The sequence below is a fragment of the Eschrichtius robustus genome, chromosome 2 (genome assembly GCF_028021215.1).
Source record: "Eschrichtius robustus isolate mEscRob2 chromosome 2, mEscRob2.pri, whole genome shotgun sequence".
NCBI classification, from domain to species: Eukaryota; Metazoa; Chordata; class Mammalia; order Artiodactyla; family Eschrichtiidae; genus Eschrichtius; species Eschrichtius robustus.
In genome coordinates this window covers 39,511,576-39,525,514 of record NC_090825.1, presented here as the reverse complement: position 1 = coordinate 39,525,514, position 13,939 = coordinate 39,511,576, and positions in this window count along the sequence as shown.

Genomic DNA, 13,939 nt, shown 5'->3' with positions numbered 1-13,939 from the left:
TGTCATAAGCACCAGCAGGCAATTCTGGGCTTAATTACCTCCCTTTTTTGTTCTTTACGTTGGGCAATAAACATCCAGTCTAAAGGCAATTTGTGGGAGAGAGGGGAGAGAAAGGGGGAGGGGTGCCTTCTCTTATGGCAATGCATCCATCGAATAAACTAACTTAAAAATGTTTTGACCTTGAGTTCTTAAATACTAATTCCCCATCTTATAAGGAAAATCATTTTAAAGAAAGTTATTCAAATGAAACAACCCCACAGATAGGCAGTCTGTTTATGAAATATGAGGGAATTCAATTACCCATGAATGGATGAATGGCTTTTTTTCCCTCTCTTTGTCCGGTCATCATTGTTACTGTGGATTTCTTTAACAAAAGATATCAAAATAAACAGAAATGTCTTCGAGGAACTGTGAGCCTGCAGTTAAGTGACATATCTAGGGGAGTGTGCCTCTGGGATGTATTTAGCATAGCTATGATTTTTTTAATGGTACATTATTGAATTTTTAGCAAAGTCACACTAAAAAGAAGAAATTACTACCTCAGAGTGAACAAAGATCTAGAAAAACACAATATGTAGCGTTTTTTGTTGTTACAAAAAGCAGGAATACTTATTTCATTAGACATCTTAAATAAAATTTGAGATAATTTTGGTTAAATTCTGTTGACTATAGATAAATTCATATGGAAACGATATGTATTTGTTCGAGTATTTTTTTAATCTCAGTGACTAATCAACTATTAATTTTCAGCTTTTTTTAGTATGGAAACAATATTTTAAAATAAATGTTAGTATGTAATATTTGCTAGTAACTTTCAGTACTCATTAGTGATATTTGTTGGAACATTTCAAATGCCAACAACCTAAAATTGTAGAGGTAATTTTATTAATTATAAGCTGTAATATTATTACCTGTACTATTTTCTCTAGATAGCTCTTGTGGATAAATGACCAACCATTTAAAATGAAGTTTGCCTCTTCCATGTTTATGAAGCATTTAATTATTCTATAAGGTGTTCCACATTTTGGAATCTTTTCCATTTAATAGAATATCTGGTTTAAATTATAGATTCTGCATGTAACAGACAATATTCAGTACATATTTTAAGTAATGAAACAATTTCCCATCACATTTAACAAATTTAACAAACCTTGTATGGAAGGATTTATATGGAAAGGAAGGGCATTTGTATAGAAATGTAATTTTTTGGGAGGTTTTCTAAAGAAATTTTGTACCAAATATATTCAGTGTTGTGTAATTCCTCCATTATTATTGATTGGAAATGTTTCTACATTTTACTAATGTTCCTCAGATTTTCATGGATGGGATATGTTTCCTAAAAATGATACATAACCTTCTCCCTGATACAAAAGCAAGAAAATTACAGTTTTCTTTGGCATTCAAGTAGTCTTTTCCATTTTAACTACATTTTGAAAAATAAGTTTTACATGCTCCATTTATATGTGGATAGAAAAGAGACTATTTTAAAGTTAAACAGTATCCAACTTATTATATACAAAATATCAGAAATATGTCAGACTTTCACTGAATCTATAATTTACCAAAAGGCTATAGTAAGGCCACTGGGAACATTTACATTGAGAAAAGTGAATTATTTTTCCACTAAATTTACTCATTATTGCATTAGCATCTTTAAAATTTATTCTACTGAAAGTAAAATTAAATAAATTGTTCAAGTCGGGTAGTATGTGGAGGGATATGACTTACAGTATCAGATAGTTTTGAAACCCTATAAATGTGATGTTATATTGATAATCTACCAGAATTTATCTGCAGAACTCTTGAAATTTAGTGGTTCTCTTTCTCTTTTAATGTGAATATTTTCTGTAACCTTGAGGTTCATAGAGGAACCAACATGCTCTTCACATCAGTGTTTCATATTTGCTTCATACATGCAATAAGCATTAAGGCCTTAGACTGAATTGGCTCTTAATAAATCATAGCCATTTTATTATTATTCATATCATAATGTTGATTATTATTTTATTTGTGCAAAGAGGAGCATTATAATTGTCTTTGGACATGTGTTGTCAACTGGGGAAAAATAGTTTTACATCTAGGAAGAATAGCTGTGACTATTACTCTTGGGAAATAATGTCAACATCAACGTGGGTCTGGATGAAGGTTGGAAAGAGAAAAATGTAACTGCTTTAGTTCTAGAACCCTCCCACTTCTCTTCCAAATGACATGCTTTGGGCAATGTTTGCTTTCTACACTCTAAACCCCAAAATAATGCCAGGGATGGTAAAGGATGCAATAATTTCTTAACTAAGAACCTCTAATACACACTCTACAAATGTAAGAAAGAGATCCCTAACATCATTCGCACCATAGGTCATCTTTTCTTTTCCCAACAACAAAATGCTTTGGCAATCAAATGTTTAGTGAAACAATAACAGCAGGCAAGTCAGCTGATGTTTCTTTGTTTAATTCAATTCTTTGGGATGGAACCATTTAGATGTGGACTTAGTAACTTCATCTGAACATCTATAGACACATGCTTTGTTGATCTGGACAGTAAGGGTATATTCATACACACAAAAAAAACCCAATTAGAATATTCACAGTACTATTTAAGTATTTTTTTAAACTGAAATTAAATTCTAAACTCAAGAGTCTGAGAAAATTCACATGTGATCAAGTTTTTAGATAAGGATAAACTTTCCGAGCTTGATGGAGACAGTGTGCAAGTTCTTGATAACCAGCAAATATTAAAGCTGATGATTTGCACACTGACTTTTTTTTTGGCAATTCAACACCGAATTGCTTTTACGTTTTCCTTACAAACCATGGAAGAGAAAGGAAGTAATAATAATAATGATGATGATAATCCATTTTGACCATCTTATTATTTTCCCTTTATGCATTTGGGAGCTACAGTGAAGTCTTAACCATCCCATAAATACTTATTTAGTGAAAGGAAACAGAATATATTTTCCCTCAGACTCTCTGCATTGATGTATTGAAATAGGAGGGAAGAAAAAAAAAAAAAAAAAAAAAAAAAAAAAACGGTCCATAATGCTTCATTAGTTAATTGTGCAGAGTACAGCTCTTTAGGGGTAAACAAGTGAAGGACATTTGCTGAATGGCCCATCCTCGTCACGCGTATTATGGCCTAATGATGCTAGTAATGGTAGGAGGCTCCTGGAGAGTCATCTGTCAAATTAGCACATTGAATTATTTATTGCCTCAGAGTAAAATTGTTGAAAGGTAGCAGCTGAGACATGGTTTTTATAAATCTAAAATTCAGGGGAAAAAAACTAAAAAAAACTTGCACAGCTGCTTTGTAAGTGCATTTGCTTTTTAACACTTGCATTTATTTATGAATATGAACACAGTAGTCCTTACTGGATAAACAGATTATTTTTACCTTTAAATCTGATATTTAGTGGGTGTATGTATGTGTGTGTGTGTGCATGAAATCCTGAGCATTTCATGCCATTAGTTATAATGTATTAACCTGAAATTCAAGATAGTTGTTTTTTTAAGGCTTCATAACTCATTTCTGCTACATCACCTATGTAAAGCAGAAGACAAAATGCCAATCTTTACTAGACCCTGTGCCCAGGAGCTAACATGGAGGGAATGGTTCTTAACTTCCAATCCTCGAAACTGTTCATATTTCTGTTCTTGCACAATGTTGTCTAAGATAAAAGTCTGTCTTCCTGGGACTTTGAGAAGAAGACAAACCTGTACTCAATTCTATGAAACAAGACAATAAGGATGATAAGGAACATAAATACGGAGAAATGTAAGCATTTGAAGGCCTGAGAAAGCTAATAAATTTGGGGTCTTCCAAAAAATATTTGATTATTTATTCAGTATTTATGTAGTGGATGTGGGCCAAAAAATTTTTCTGTTAATAAATATAATATAGAGAAATAAATTCACTTACCAATATCTTCCACTGACCAGTGAAGAGTCACTATTCTGGAGGGAGGATAAACAAGAAAACAGTTTACCAATTCTCTATGGCTCCTGTTATCGCTTCATTTCTTACTTTTAAAATTCTTATCCTGAATTAGACAACTCCTTGAGAAAGGTTGAAATTTTTGATGATAGACCACTAATGTCAGAAAAGAAGAGCTAAACTATGAGTATTTGGTCTCGAAGTTGTAACTGAATGACCTTCTCAAAGACACTAAGTTTGAATCACTATGTGCAATTGAAGATATATGTATAAGTGCATCCTTTTTGGTCAGAAATAGCTCCAATTTATTCTAGTGATGTTCCGGTACGCTGAGAGACTGGGACCTGGCACCTTTGGGTCAGCCAGTCTTTCATTGGGCGAGGGATCATAGAGAAACTCTCATTAGATCAGGGTCTTGAAATATACATGGGCTATTGATGGGCAGAGAATAAGACATGTACAGAGTCATCTTGGAAGATAAGCAGTCAGGAAGGGAGTGTCCTAGAATATATAAAAGAAAATTAAGCTAAAAACCAAATTTGCAATATCATGGAATGTCTTAAATGTTCTATTAACGAGTATACACTTTATTTTTAGGAAAAAAATAATCATTTTCTTTTGAACACTGAAGACACTTAAGCCATGTTAGATACTACATCTGTAATCCAGGCAAGAAATGAGAAGGATATTTGCTAAGATAATAGTGGTAATAGTTGAAATAAGGAGATAGATTTAGCAGAAGAATCTTTAGGTAAATATTAAGTAATGTTATGTATAGGAAAGCACTATATAAATTCTAAGAAGTTATATACATTCTGATTTTCATTGTTATCGCCACCATCACTACCACAAATACCACATGACATTGGAGGGGATGGTAACAAAGAAAGAGAAAAAAAATTGAAGTACTGAGTTAAGTAACCTCTGTCCTGGGAGAATAGTGATGTTATTAATCAGGAAAAAAAAAAAAAAAGTCATTGGGAGAAGATCAAGTTTGATAATGAAGATAATAAGCTTCCATTATGGAAATATTGATTTGGAGACGTGGGTAAGGTTTCAAACAGAAATGTCCAGAAAGTTGTCGAAAAGTAGAAATGTAGCTCAAAGAGGGGTGAAGGGAAAATTTACAGATTAAAATTAGAAATGACATTCATACAGAGAAGAAGTCATAGGAATAGCTAAATTCGTTATTTGCTGTGGTTTGGCCAACACAAACATTGTTTCCGTGCATATTTTACTTTATTTTGAGAAGGTGAGTATGACATTGAGTCAGTACTCTTCTTATTACAGCAACAATTTTCTGATCAAGGTCTGTGTTTCCTGCCGCTTTTGCCATTTCATTCTTGTTTTTTTTTCAGCTCCCCTTTCCTAAATTATTTTTTTATTGCATCTCCTCCTTTGTGTGTCTGTCTGTCTACCATAGCCAAAGGTCTTCATTAATTTTCTACTTCTTTTTTAACCTCTTCAAAGGAACAGTGAAATGAGAAGGTACTTATTGAGTGTTTTAGGATCTTAAGCATTTTATATGCATTATCTAATTTAATTTTTAAAATAATGGGGAAACTGCTATTCACAGTTTGTAGGACTTGAAACTGGTCCTCAGTAAAGTTAAAGACCCTTCCCCAAGTCACAGTGTTAATGAACCCAGGTCTGTGTAATTCCAAAGTTTTGATTTTGCTCTTTTGTTATTTCTACACCACATTGTTTCCTGCATAGACATTTCTCTGCATAGACACCTCTCTACTATTATTTCTAGCATCTCAGCTTTTTACTGTCATTCCTAATCATTATCCTTAATCCTTTACTTCCATTTTTTCTCCTCCTTCATTGAACTCTTATTCTAGATCTACTCCTCTCGTTGGCAGCCTTCCTCATTCTGCCAGGGCTTGGTATGCTTAAATCTTCTCTTTGTCTTTTCTTATACTGATCAGCTAAAATACCATCAAGTTATATTAACTCACTAATAGTTAAAACACTTTTAGCTTTAAAACTGACAGCGGCTTTGTAAGTAGTCTCAAAATCACCCTTCTTTCACCAATACTCAAAAGATAGTGCTGAAATCTCTTGCTTATGTTCCAAAAGGCCATACATAACAACTGAATGGAGAGTATAATTTCAGTTGTATGCCACTTGTCCAGAGAAATCACCAACAGTTTTGCTGCTCAAATGAATACATCTTAAATTGCATTGTTATTCTTCTTATCCGTGTACCTGTAATATGTGGTCCACAAAAATTTATAGATGAAAATTTTATAAAGATTAGAACTGCTTCAAGAAATCAGATACATGTTTAAAAATATAGCGTTTTTTTTTTCTTTTTAGAATCATTATCTACTGCAAATCCAATGTGAAAGTTAAGGATTTGATTAAGGTGGGAAATCCAGCTGATGCCCACTTGACATTGAGAAAACCTCAGTCTCCTCTATTGTACCCCAAACAGCTTGTAAGAGTGACCCCAGAACCTGAAGCAGTGGCAGCCAAGGGTCGAAGCAGCTCACATTCAGCTCTCTCTGGAGGATGACTAAAATAATTTCGTATCTAGGAGCTTCACTTGAAATAAATGTGGGAAAGTTTCGTAGACAAACTGGGGTTTTAGTTTTAAAGTCTATAATTTTAAAGGAAACATATTTCCATATACTCTAAGACCTGAGGGAGTGGTGTTGACAGTCCAGTAGGTGGCAATCTTCCCTCAGAATATGTGTCAAACCAGGGTCCCAGTTCAGGCTTGGGATGTGCTGCTTGCCTAAATTAACACCAAGGTATTGTTTCTAATAGTTCAAAACTCCAACAAAAGAGCAAACTTCCCCTTATATATTAGAATGCATTCTACACTCTTAGAGGACTAAATTTTAGTGACTCTACTTTGCTTCATCAAACTACATTAGTAATTCTTTGGCCTTTATATGATTTTGTTCTTGTCATTATTAATATAAGGATAGCTGTATTCATGTAACATCTCTATCGTCCTTCTTAAAATAACTCATGAACTATATAGTAGAAACTGCTCTTTGCCAGAGATCTATTTATGACACTTTCCATAGAGTAAATGAGAGGCTGTAAAATGTCATTACCTTTGCAATATTTTTAAGGCAGAAAATTTAAATGATTCTGTGGACTATGTCTGACTCTCCACCATCTCCATTCCACCTGTTAAGGAATTTAGAGTTTAAGGTTTTGAAAAGGCTTGTATCAAATAGCGAAAGTGTTTCTCAGTGGGACATTTAAAAAATAGATTTTATAAGGAAAGACAAAAGCAATCAGAACACCTTATCTTGGAGAGAAAGTTTACAGGAATATTTTGTTATGCTACAATATTACATTTTTGTTGTAAAATGTTCTGGCGATGTGTAATACAATTATTACTGCTTTCATTCTGCGATTTGAATGACATTCTTCCTAGCAGCCACAAGATAGGCTAGCTGCAATCTTCAGTCTTCTTTTCACCTTTTTTGGTTTCATTTATTTATTTTTAAATAAATCCATTATTTTATTTTAAATAATTCTTTTGAATTTGGCTCTTAGTCTCATAAATACTAATATGGTAACATTACTACTATGCAGTCATATGTAGCTCTTTTCAACTTCTGTGTCAAAGAGGGAATTGTGTTCCCCTGTTTCCTTGATGCTTATGTGGGTGTGACTCACTTTAACACAAAAATGAGTGTGGAAGTGACATATGTCACTTCTGAGCAGAAACATTGAATCGCCAAAAGTAAGAATTTCCAGATTGTGGCTTCTCTGTCAGCCTCAGTCATTTAGTGAAGTCAAAGCAGAAGGGTGTCCCTAGTTCACCACAACAGATACATAGGGTGATCAAGGAATAGACCTTTATTGTCATAAGCTGCTGAAATTTGGGATTTGTTTGCTAGCTTTGCATAGCTTATCCTAATACCATTAAAAGGAATTGAATTTAGTAGTGTGGAATAGATGATAAGTTATATAGTAAATCATATATTCTGTTTAACTCTCCCCATCTAGGACAAGAAAAAAATACAATGCCCACATAGACAACATATATTGTGGGAGTATACACTTAGGCACTAAAATTACCTCAAATTATCAAAATGTTTTCCTAATTTGGGAGAGGTAATTGGTTCTCCATTCTACCTCACATGTAGGCAAAAGCTGGACCCTTCTGTAATTAAGCAACAGTCTTATTTTTTCAGTAGGTTTGAGAATCTTCTAGAAGATGGTATCCCAGATCAATTTTAGAAGATCAGAGATTTAACTGAAAATATAGATAAGTTAATCTTTAGGATTAAGTTCGATAAGAGATGATTATAATTAGGACATAGCTAATACAAATGCTTGTTAGCTATATACCAAGCTATACTTCTACTGCAGGACTTCTCAGATACTTCAGTAACCATTGCAGATTTCCCAAAATGGAATATAGAAGTACTGGTAAAGTCAAAGGCTTAAAAATTTCTATGAAATGTTATCTCTTTCTGACTTGTATTTAAACAAAAAATAATGTTTTCTATAAAAATAGTAATGTATTTAACCTTTACAGAGAACATTTCCTTCATGATCATTTCCTTTTAGAAGCATGCTTCTGAACGAATCGTAGAAAATTTTGTAAATGATTTTCTTGGTTTTATTTTTTAATAAATCCATGGTTGTCCCTAAATACCATGCTCTCACTCATTCTCATTCTGATATGTTTCCTGATTGGGGGAAGGGAGGAGTTGAGTTTAGTTCCTTGCAAATTGTACTGCATCCTAGGTTATAGCCTTGGTGTGTGTTGAGTACCTACATTCCAGCCTCCATTCATCAGGACATCAATCAAAGGTTGCATCCTGCCTTGCTGGAGCACAGCTTCACTCCTGATTTCTATATTTGGTTAATATGTAATGGTCTAATTTACTCATTTACTCAACAATTGCTTATTGCATACCCGACATAGGCCAGACTCTATGTTAAGCACCAGAGATAACAACTTTAAATAATGCATGATCCTTATTCTAAAAAATGTCATTTTTTAAGTCAGAGAATACTAGTGAATTCAATATACTGTCAAAAATAAGGTATCTTCAAATGCTTTGGATACCAATACAATAAAGCTATTAATGGGATTCTAGAGAATGATAAGAAGCACAAAATTTGCAAAGGTTATGGGATATTTGGAGAACTATGTGTGATCTGCTGTGGTTCAGAATGGCCCAGGGAAATTTGGGATATAGGACTTACCTAAGAATATTTCTTGATATAAAATAAATACAACTTTACAACCTTGCTCAAAAAGAAACACTTCAGACAATTAAAGATAGAAAATAACTAAAGATCTTTGAAGCTCACCAAGTAATATGTGCTGTGAATACTGGCCACAGATGGTCCAAATAAGAGGCAGATTGGAATAGTAAGGTGGAGGGAAGGTGCCATAGTGGAGGTAAGGTAGAGAAATAATCATCTATCTATTGATCAAGTAGAGTTGTTTTTAGACACGTTGGTCGTATTTTACACGTATTGTCACATTTCCTATTCATTACCAGCCAGTCAAGTAGGCATCCTAATTCTCATTTCACAAACATGCTCAAAGGGCTCTTGGAGAAAAAGATGAAAAAAAATCATTTTTCTTAATTATGAACACAAGCCCATTTTCAGAAAATAAATTTTATAACTGTTAAATAATCTGTTGTTTTTACTTAAGATATACAGTTATAATTTGGTTTTAGAAGTTTTGCATTTCTTGTAAACTTGCTGTAACTAGGGTATTGAATTATTTCAGTGAAAAGAAGTTAACACTATGCATTATCTTAAAAAAAACATTTTTATAGAAATGGTAACCAAAATATATACATATATACATATACATATCTATATTTTACTTAAGCATGTTTGAGGAAATACTTGTGGCCTTAAATTAACATAAACAGACTTTGAAGGGCAGAAATAGAGGTTACTTTCTTAAATGTACTCCTTAATCTGAGAGTGGATATTTCCATGAAAACAACCACTCCTATTTTTTCTCCATCCTTTTTTTTTTTCTGGCTAATATATCTTGCTATCATAGTCAGTATGGCAGGAAAAATTACTGTTAAATATCTGACATTATTTTATGCAATGTAAAAATTCTTCCCTAATAAGTATCCACCGAAAAACTCCCCCCCCCCTTTTTTTTTCAACAACGCTCACAGATGTATAAACGTTTTGACTATCAGAAAGCCTCCTGCTGCTTTTAGACCTTAAGATTGGGCAGTTTGATAACTCCTCCCATTTTCTGCCCATTTTCTTAGTCTCACTTTTTGCCATTCTCATTCACTGTGCCTAGTTTCAGCCTATAGCACTAAAACCACGTATAGCCAATACATTCCTCATATTCACCCAAACTTTGACCATGGCTTCAGTCCACCCTTCTTGCGCTGACATTTCTTACTTACTTTCAGTTAATGCTAAAGTTGTTCTACCACAATTTGTACACACTGATCGAAATCTCATGCACAAATATAAAGCAATATGGCTGGCTGACAGAATAGCCTATAGAGAGGCAGTATTTAGTGATAATTAAGGCTATCTACTGCCTCCATCATAAAATGTGGCTTTATAGCAGAGGGGTAAACAGCAACCAAGAGGACAGTGGCAGTAGCACCCTCCAAACTTAGTTGTCATAATCCGTACATCATCAAACTATCCCAGCTAAGTTGGGAAGACTAAGCTATTTCTCCAGTGTTCTTTCTCTCGCAGGGAACTACCTAAAAAGTCAACGAACTCCCGAAGTCCAGATTCAGCCTCTATCCACTTCAGAGAAGATGCAATAAGTTATTCCACTTCAGGGACAGGCACTTATACCCAGTGCTTAAAGATCTGTTTGACATTACTGGCAAGTTTTGCCTGTACTAGTATCTATTTTTACATGATGGTACATGGGTATTTGTGGTGCCTAATCAGTCACTGGAGAATGGTCTCAGGCCATTTTGTGTGCAGGCATCTGAAAGAAGAACCAATCAGATCCTGACGTTAAAATAGCCCATTACAAATACAAATCAAAAAACCTGACATTTAAGCCATTCCCTCTGATTTATACTTCCACAGCAAATTTAACACTGATAATTATTGCACAAACTCTTTCCCTTTGAAATATGAAAAAAAACAGCAACCAAAACACCAGGTTATAATGGATTACACTCGTTACACCTAAATATTTAAATACTTTATTGCTAATAAATGCAAATTTGAACGCTTCATTAAAAATAATTTAAAATCAACTCAAGGATACTACTGAACACAGACCTTGAAGAATACTACAGGCCCTAAAGCAGATATTGTAATATTGCTCCAAGACATCTTGATCCAAGTAGGCTATACCATGAGTGCCTCTGCATTATTCCACTCTGCCAAATGAAAGAACTAACTTCTGGTGGAAAATAAATGCACAAACTGGTTTTATTGTTTTGCATTTTTTAATTGAAAAAGGGATTCTTTCAGTTCTATAGTGCTTTACAATTTTCAAAAGTTTCACACACATGATTTTATACAATCACATAGTAACCCTTTTCTTTCCCCTACTGCTATCTTGCCCCTCCATGCTTCCCTCTCCCCGCTGGTAACCACTAGTTTGTTCTCTATATCTGTGAGTCTGCTTCTTTTTTGTTTTATCCACTAGTTTGTTGTGTTTTTTAGATTCCACATATAAGTGAATACATGCAATTCATCCATGTTGCTGCAAATGGCAAAATTTCCTTCTTTTTTATGGCTGAGTACTATTCCATTGTGTATCTATACCACACCTTCTCTATCCATTCATCTGTTGATGGACCTGGTTTACTTTTATAAAAAGAATAATGTAGACCAACTAAAAATCTCTGATCTTAGAATATTTAATCATCATTAAAATTGTTTGATAAAAATAAAAATTATCAATGCCATGAAGCTGAGAACTTCCAACCATCAACATACTGCAATAGCAAATTTAATTTCTGTTTATATTTAAGAATCAGACTTAAGCTAATTTCAGTATGGTTTGTAGAATGGGTATGTCTATAATCCCTCTATAATAATCTGCTACATTAGCTTGATGTACTATAAGAGTAGACAAAATATGTGTGATTTTACTTTAATAGGCAATTATCAACATTCGTTCAGCAAATATGTATTGAGAGGTTATTAATTACTAGTCTCAATGAGACCTAAACTACCATATACCAATCCCTTAAGGAGGAAGATTTTTCTCTGCAAGAATTATGGTTTGGTTAGACATAAAATAAGTTTAATAAACATATACCTAAGACTGTAAACTGGCAGCCCACAGGCTATGATGAGAACTGCAGACATTTGGAGGGTGCATGGGGTTTTTTGATATTTGAATTGGAATTCATAAATTGACAAATTTCACATAATAATCTGGATTCCTGGCTTCTTTTGAAATATTAAAAGATGGCCACAAATAGGTGGAGCTGAATAGCAGGCCATGTACTCTAAAGATTTCAACAGTTCCCACACTTTCTAATACCCAGCTGATCGTACACATTTCAGCTGATAGTACACATTTATGTCACAGGCCTGGCCCCCTGAGATACCTGAGTTTTAGATCCTTGTCTTAGACAAATTCTTTCACAAAAGATGGAATGAATTATGCCTGACTCTGGATGTATGTCTCCCTCTCAGTCATCCACCTCATGTAACTTTTCCTATCTCTTCTCCTATCCCAATTCTTGTTCAAATATCCCCAGGTCTGAAGTGTCTGTTCACAGTATCATCATAAGTCTGATCACATCTTATTTTATAATTAGAATGAATTGAAGGTATTATCAATAAGTTCATTGAATACACATTAGAAACAAAATTTAAATTTAGGTAATTTAAAAGTTCCATGAATCAAAACCGTTTTCTTAATCAACCATTTGTTGTTAATGATTTTATCTGCATAATTCTTTTGGTGTCAAGATATAGAATCAGCTAAGCAATGTCTCTGGATCAGGTTAAATTGTTTGGTATATCATCTAAAAATTCATCACTACAGTCTTTTCTTCCTTGTGGCAAGGGCTGATCTCAGGAACATAGGCTGTTACTTATATCCTACAATGTCAGGAAAAGTGGGAAGGTGCTATTTCCCCTGAAATGCTCATTTGCAGCATCATTTGGTACCTAAATGACAACAAATAAAACTTCATTTCATGAAGGAACAGCTTTTTTGTCATGCCAAAAGTTAAGTGTGTAATAAGCTATTAGAATGATCAACAGTAGACAGAGTCAGCAAAAAGACTCAAAAGGGGATGATGATCTGGGCACAGAGTTAGCAAAGAAACCTTTTAGAAACACAGCAATCCATATGCAGACAAGTCTGGGCAGATGAGTAGGCAGAGCAAGGTATAAGCAAGGTAACTAGATACATGGATACAGGTTTATATACTCAACAACAAAGAAAAAAAAAGGCAAACACCAACGACCTACGACCAAAAAAAAAAAAAAACACCCAGGATGTTAGAACAAGCAAGTAGAGTGGTGTGCACCTGTGACAACAAAGAAAGGGGACTAGTGAGAGTAGTAATTGAGGGGAGAGTTAAAGGCATGGGGTCCAGACTGTCATTGTATGAATGGCAAGGAACAAGCCAAATGGAATATCCAAAAGGCAGGATTGACCCCAGGTGTTCAGGTCACAGATGACACAATACAGAGATTTACAAAAGGTGGAGGTAGCTCCAAGGAAGCTGCGTAAGCAAAAGGAATTGTTGGATCTGAACACTATTTGGTGTGTGCTTTATTCAACCCAACTAAACAGGAAAGGCACCACCACATTCACTGAAGTTCCTTTTCTGGATTTTTCAGGCCAACCCAGAGGATTTACTCCATCCAGGGCTCAAACAACCACTTGCATTTGAGGTTCAGGTTGGTCTTCCAGAGCAAGGATAGCAAAGAGTCTTCATCTTATCAAAAGGTAGGATAGCAATGAACACATCGAGCACTAGGCTGACAGGGCTTTTATGGTCAATCACTGATGTCTACCATAAGTGTTGGACTGTGTCATGAGACACAAGTGTCTGCTGTCCCAACACTAAAAGGTATTTTCTT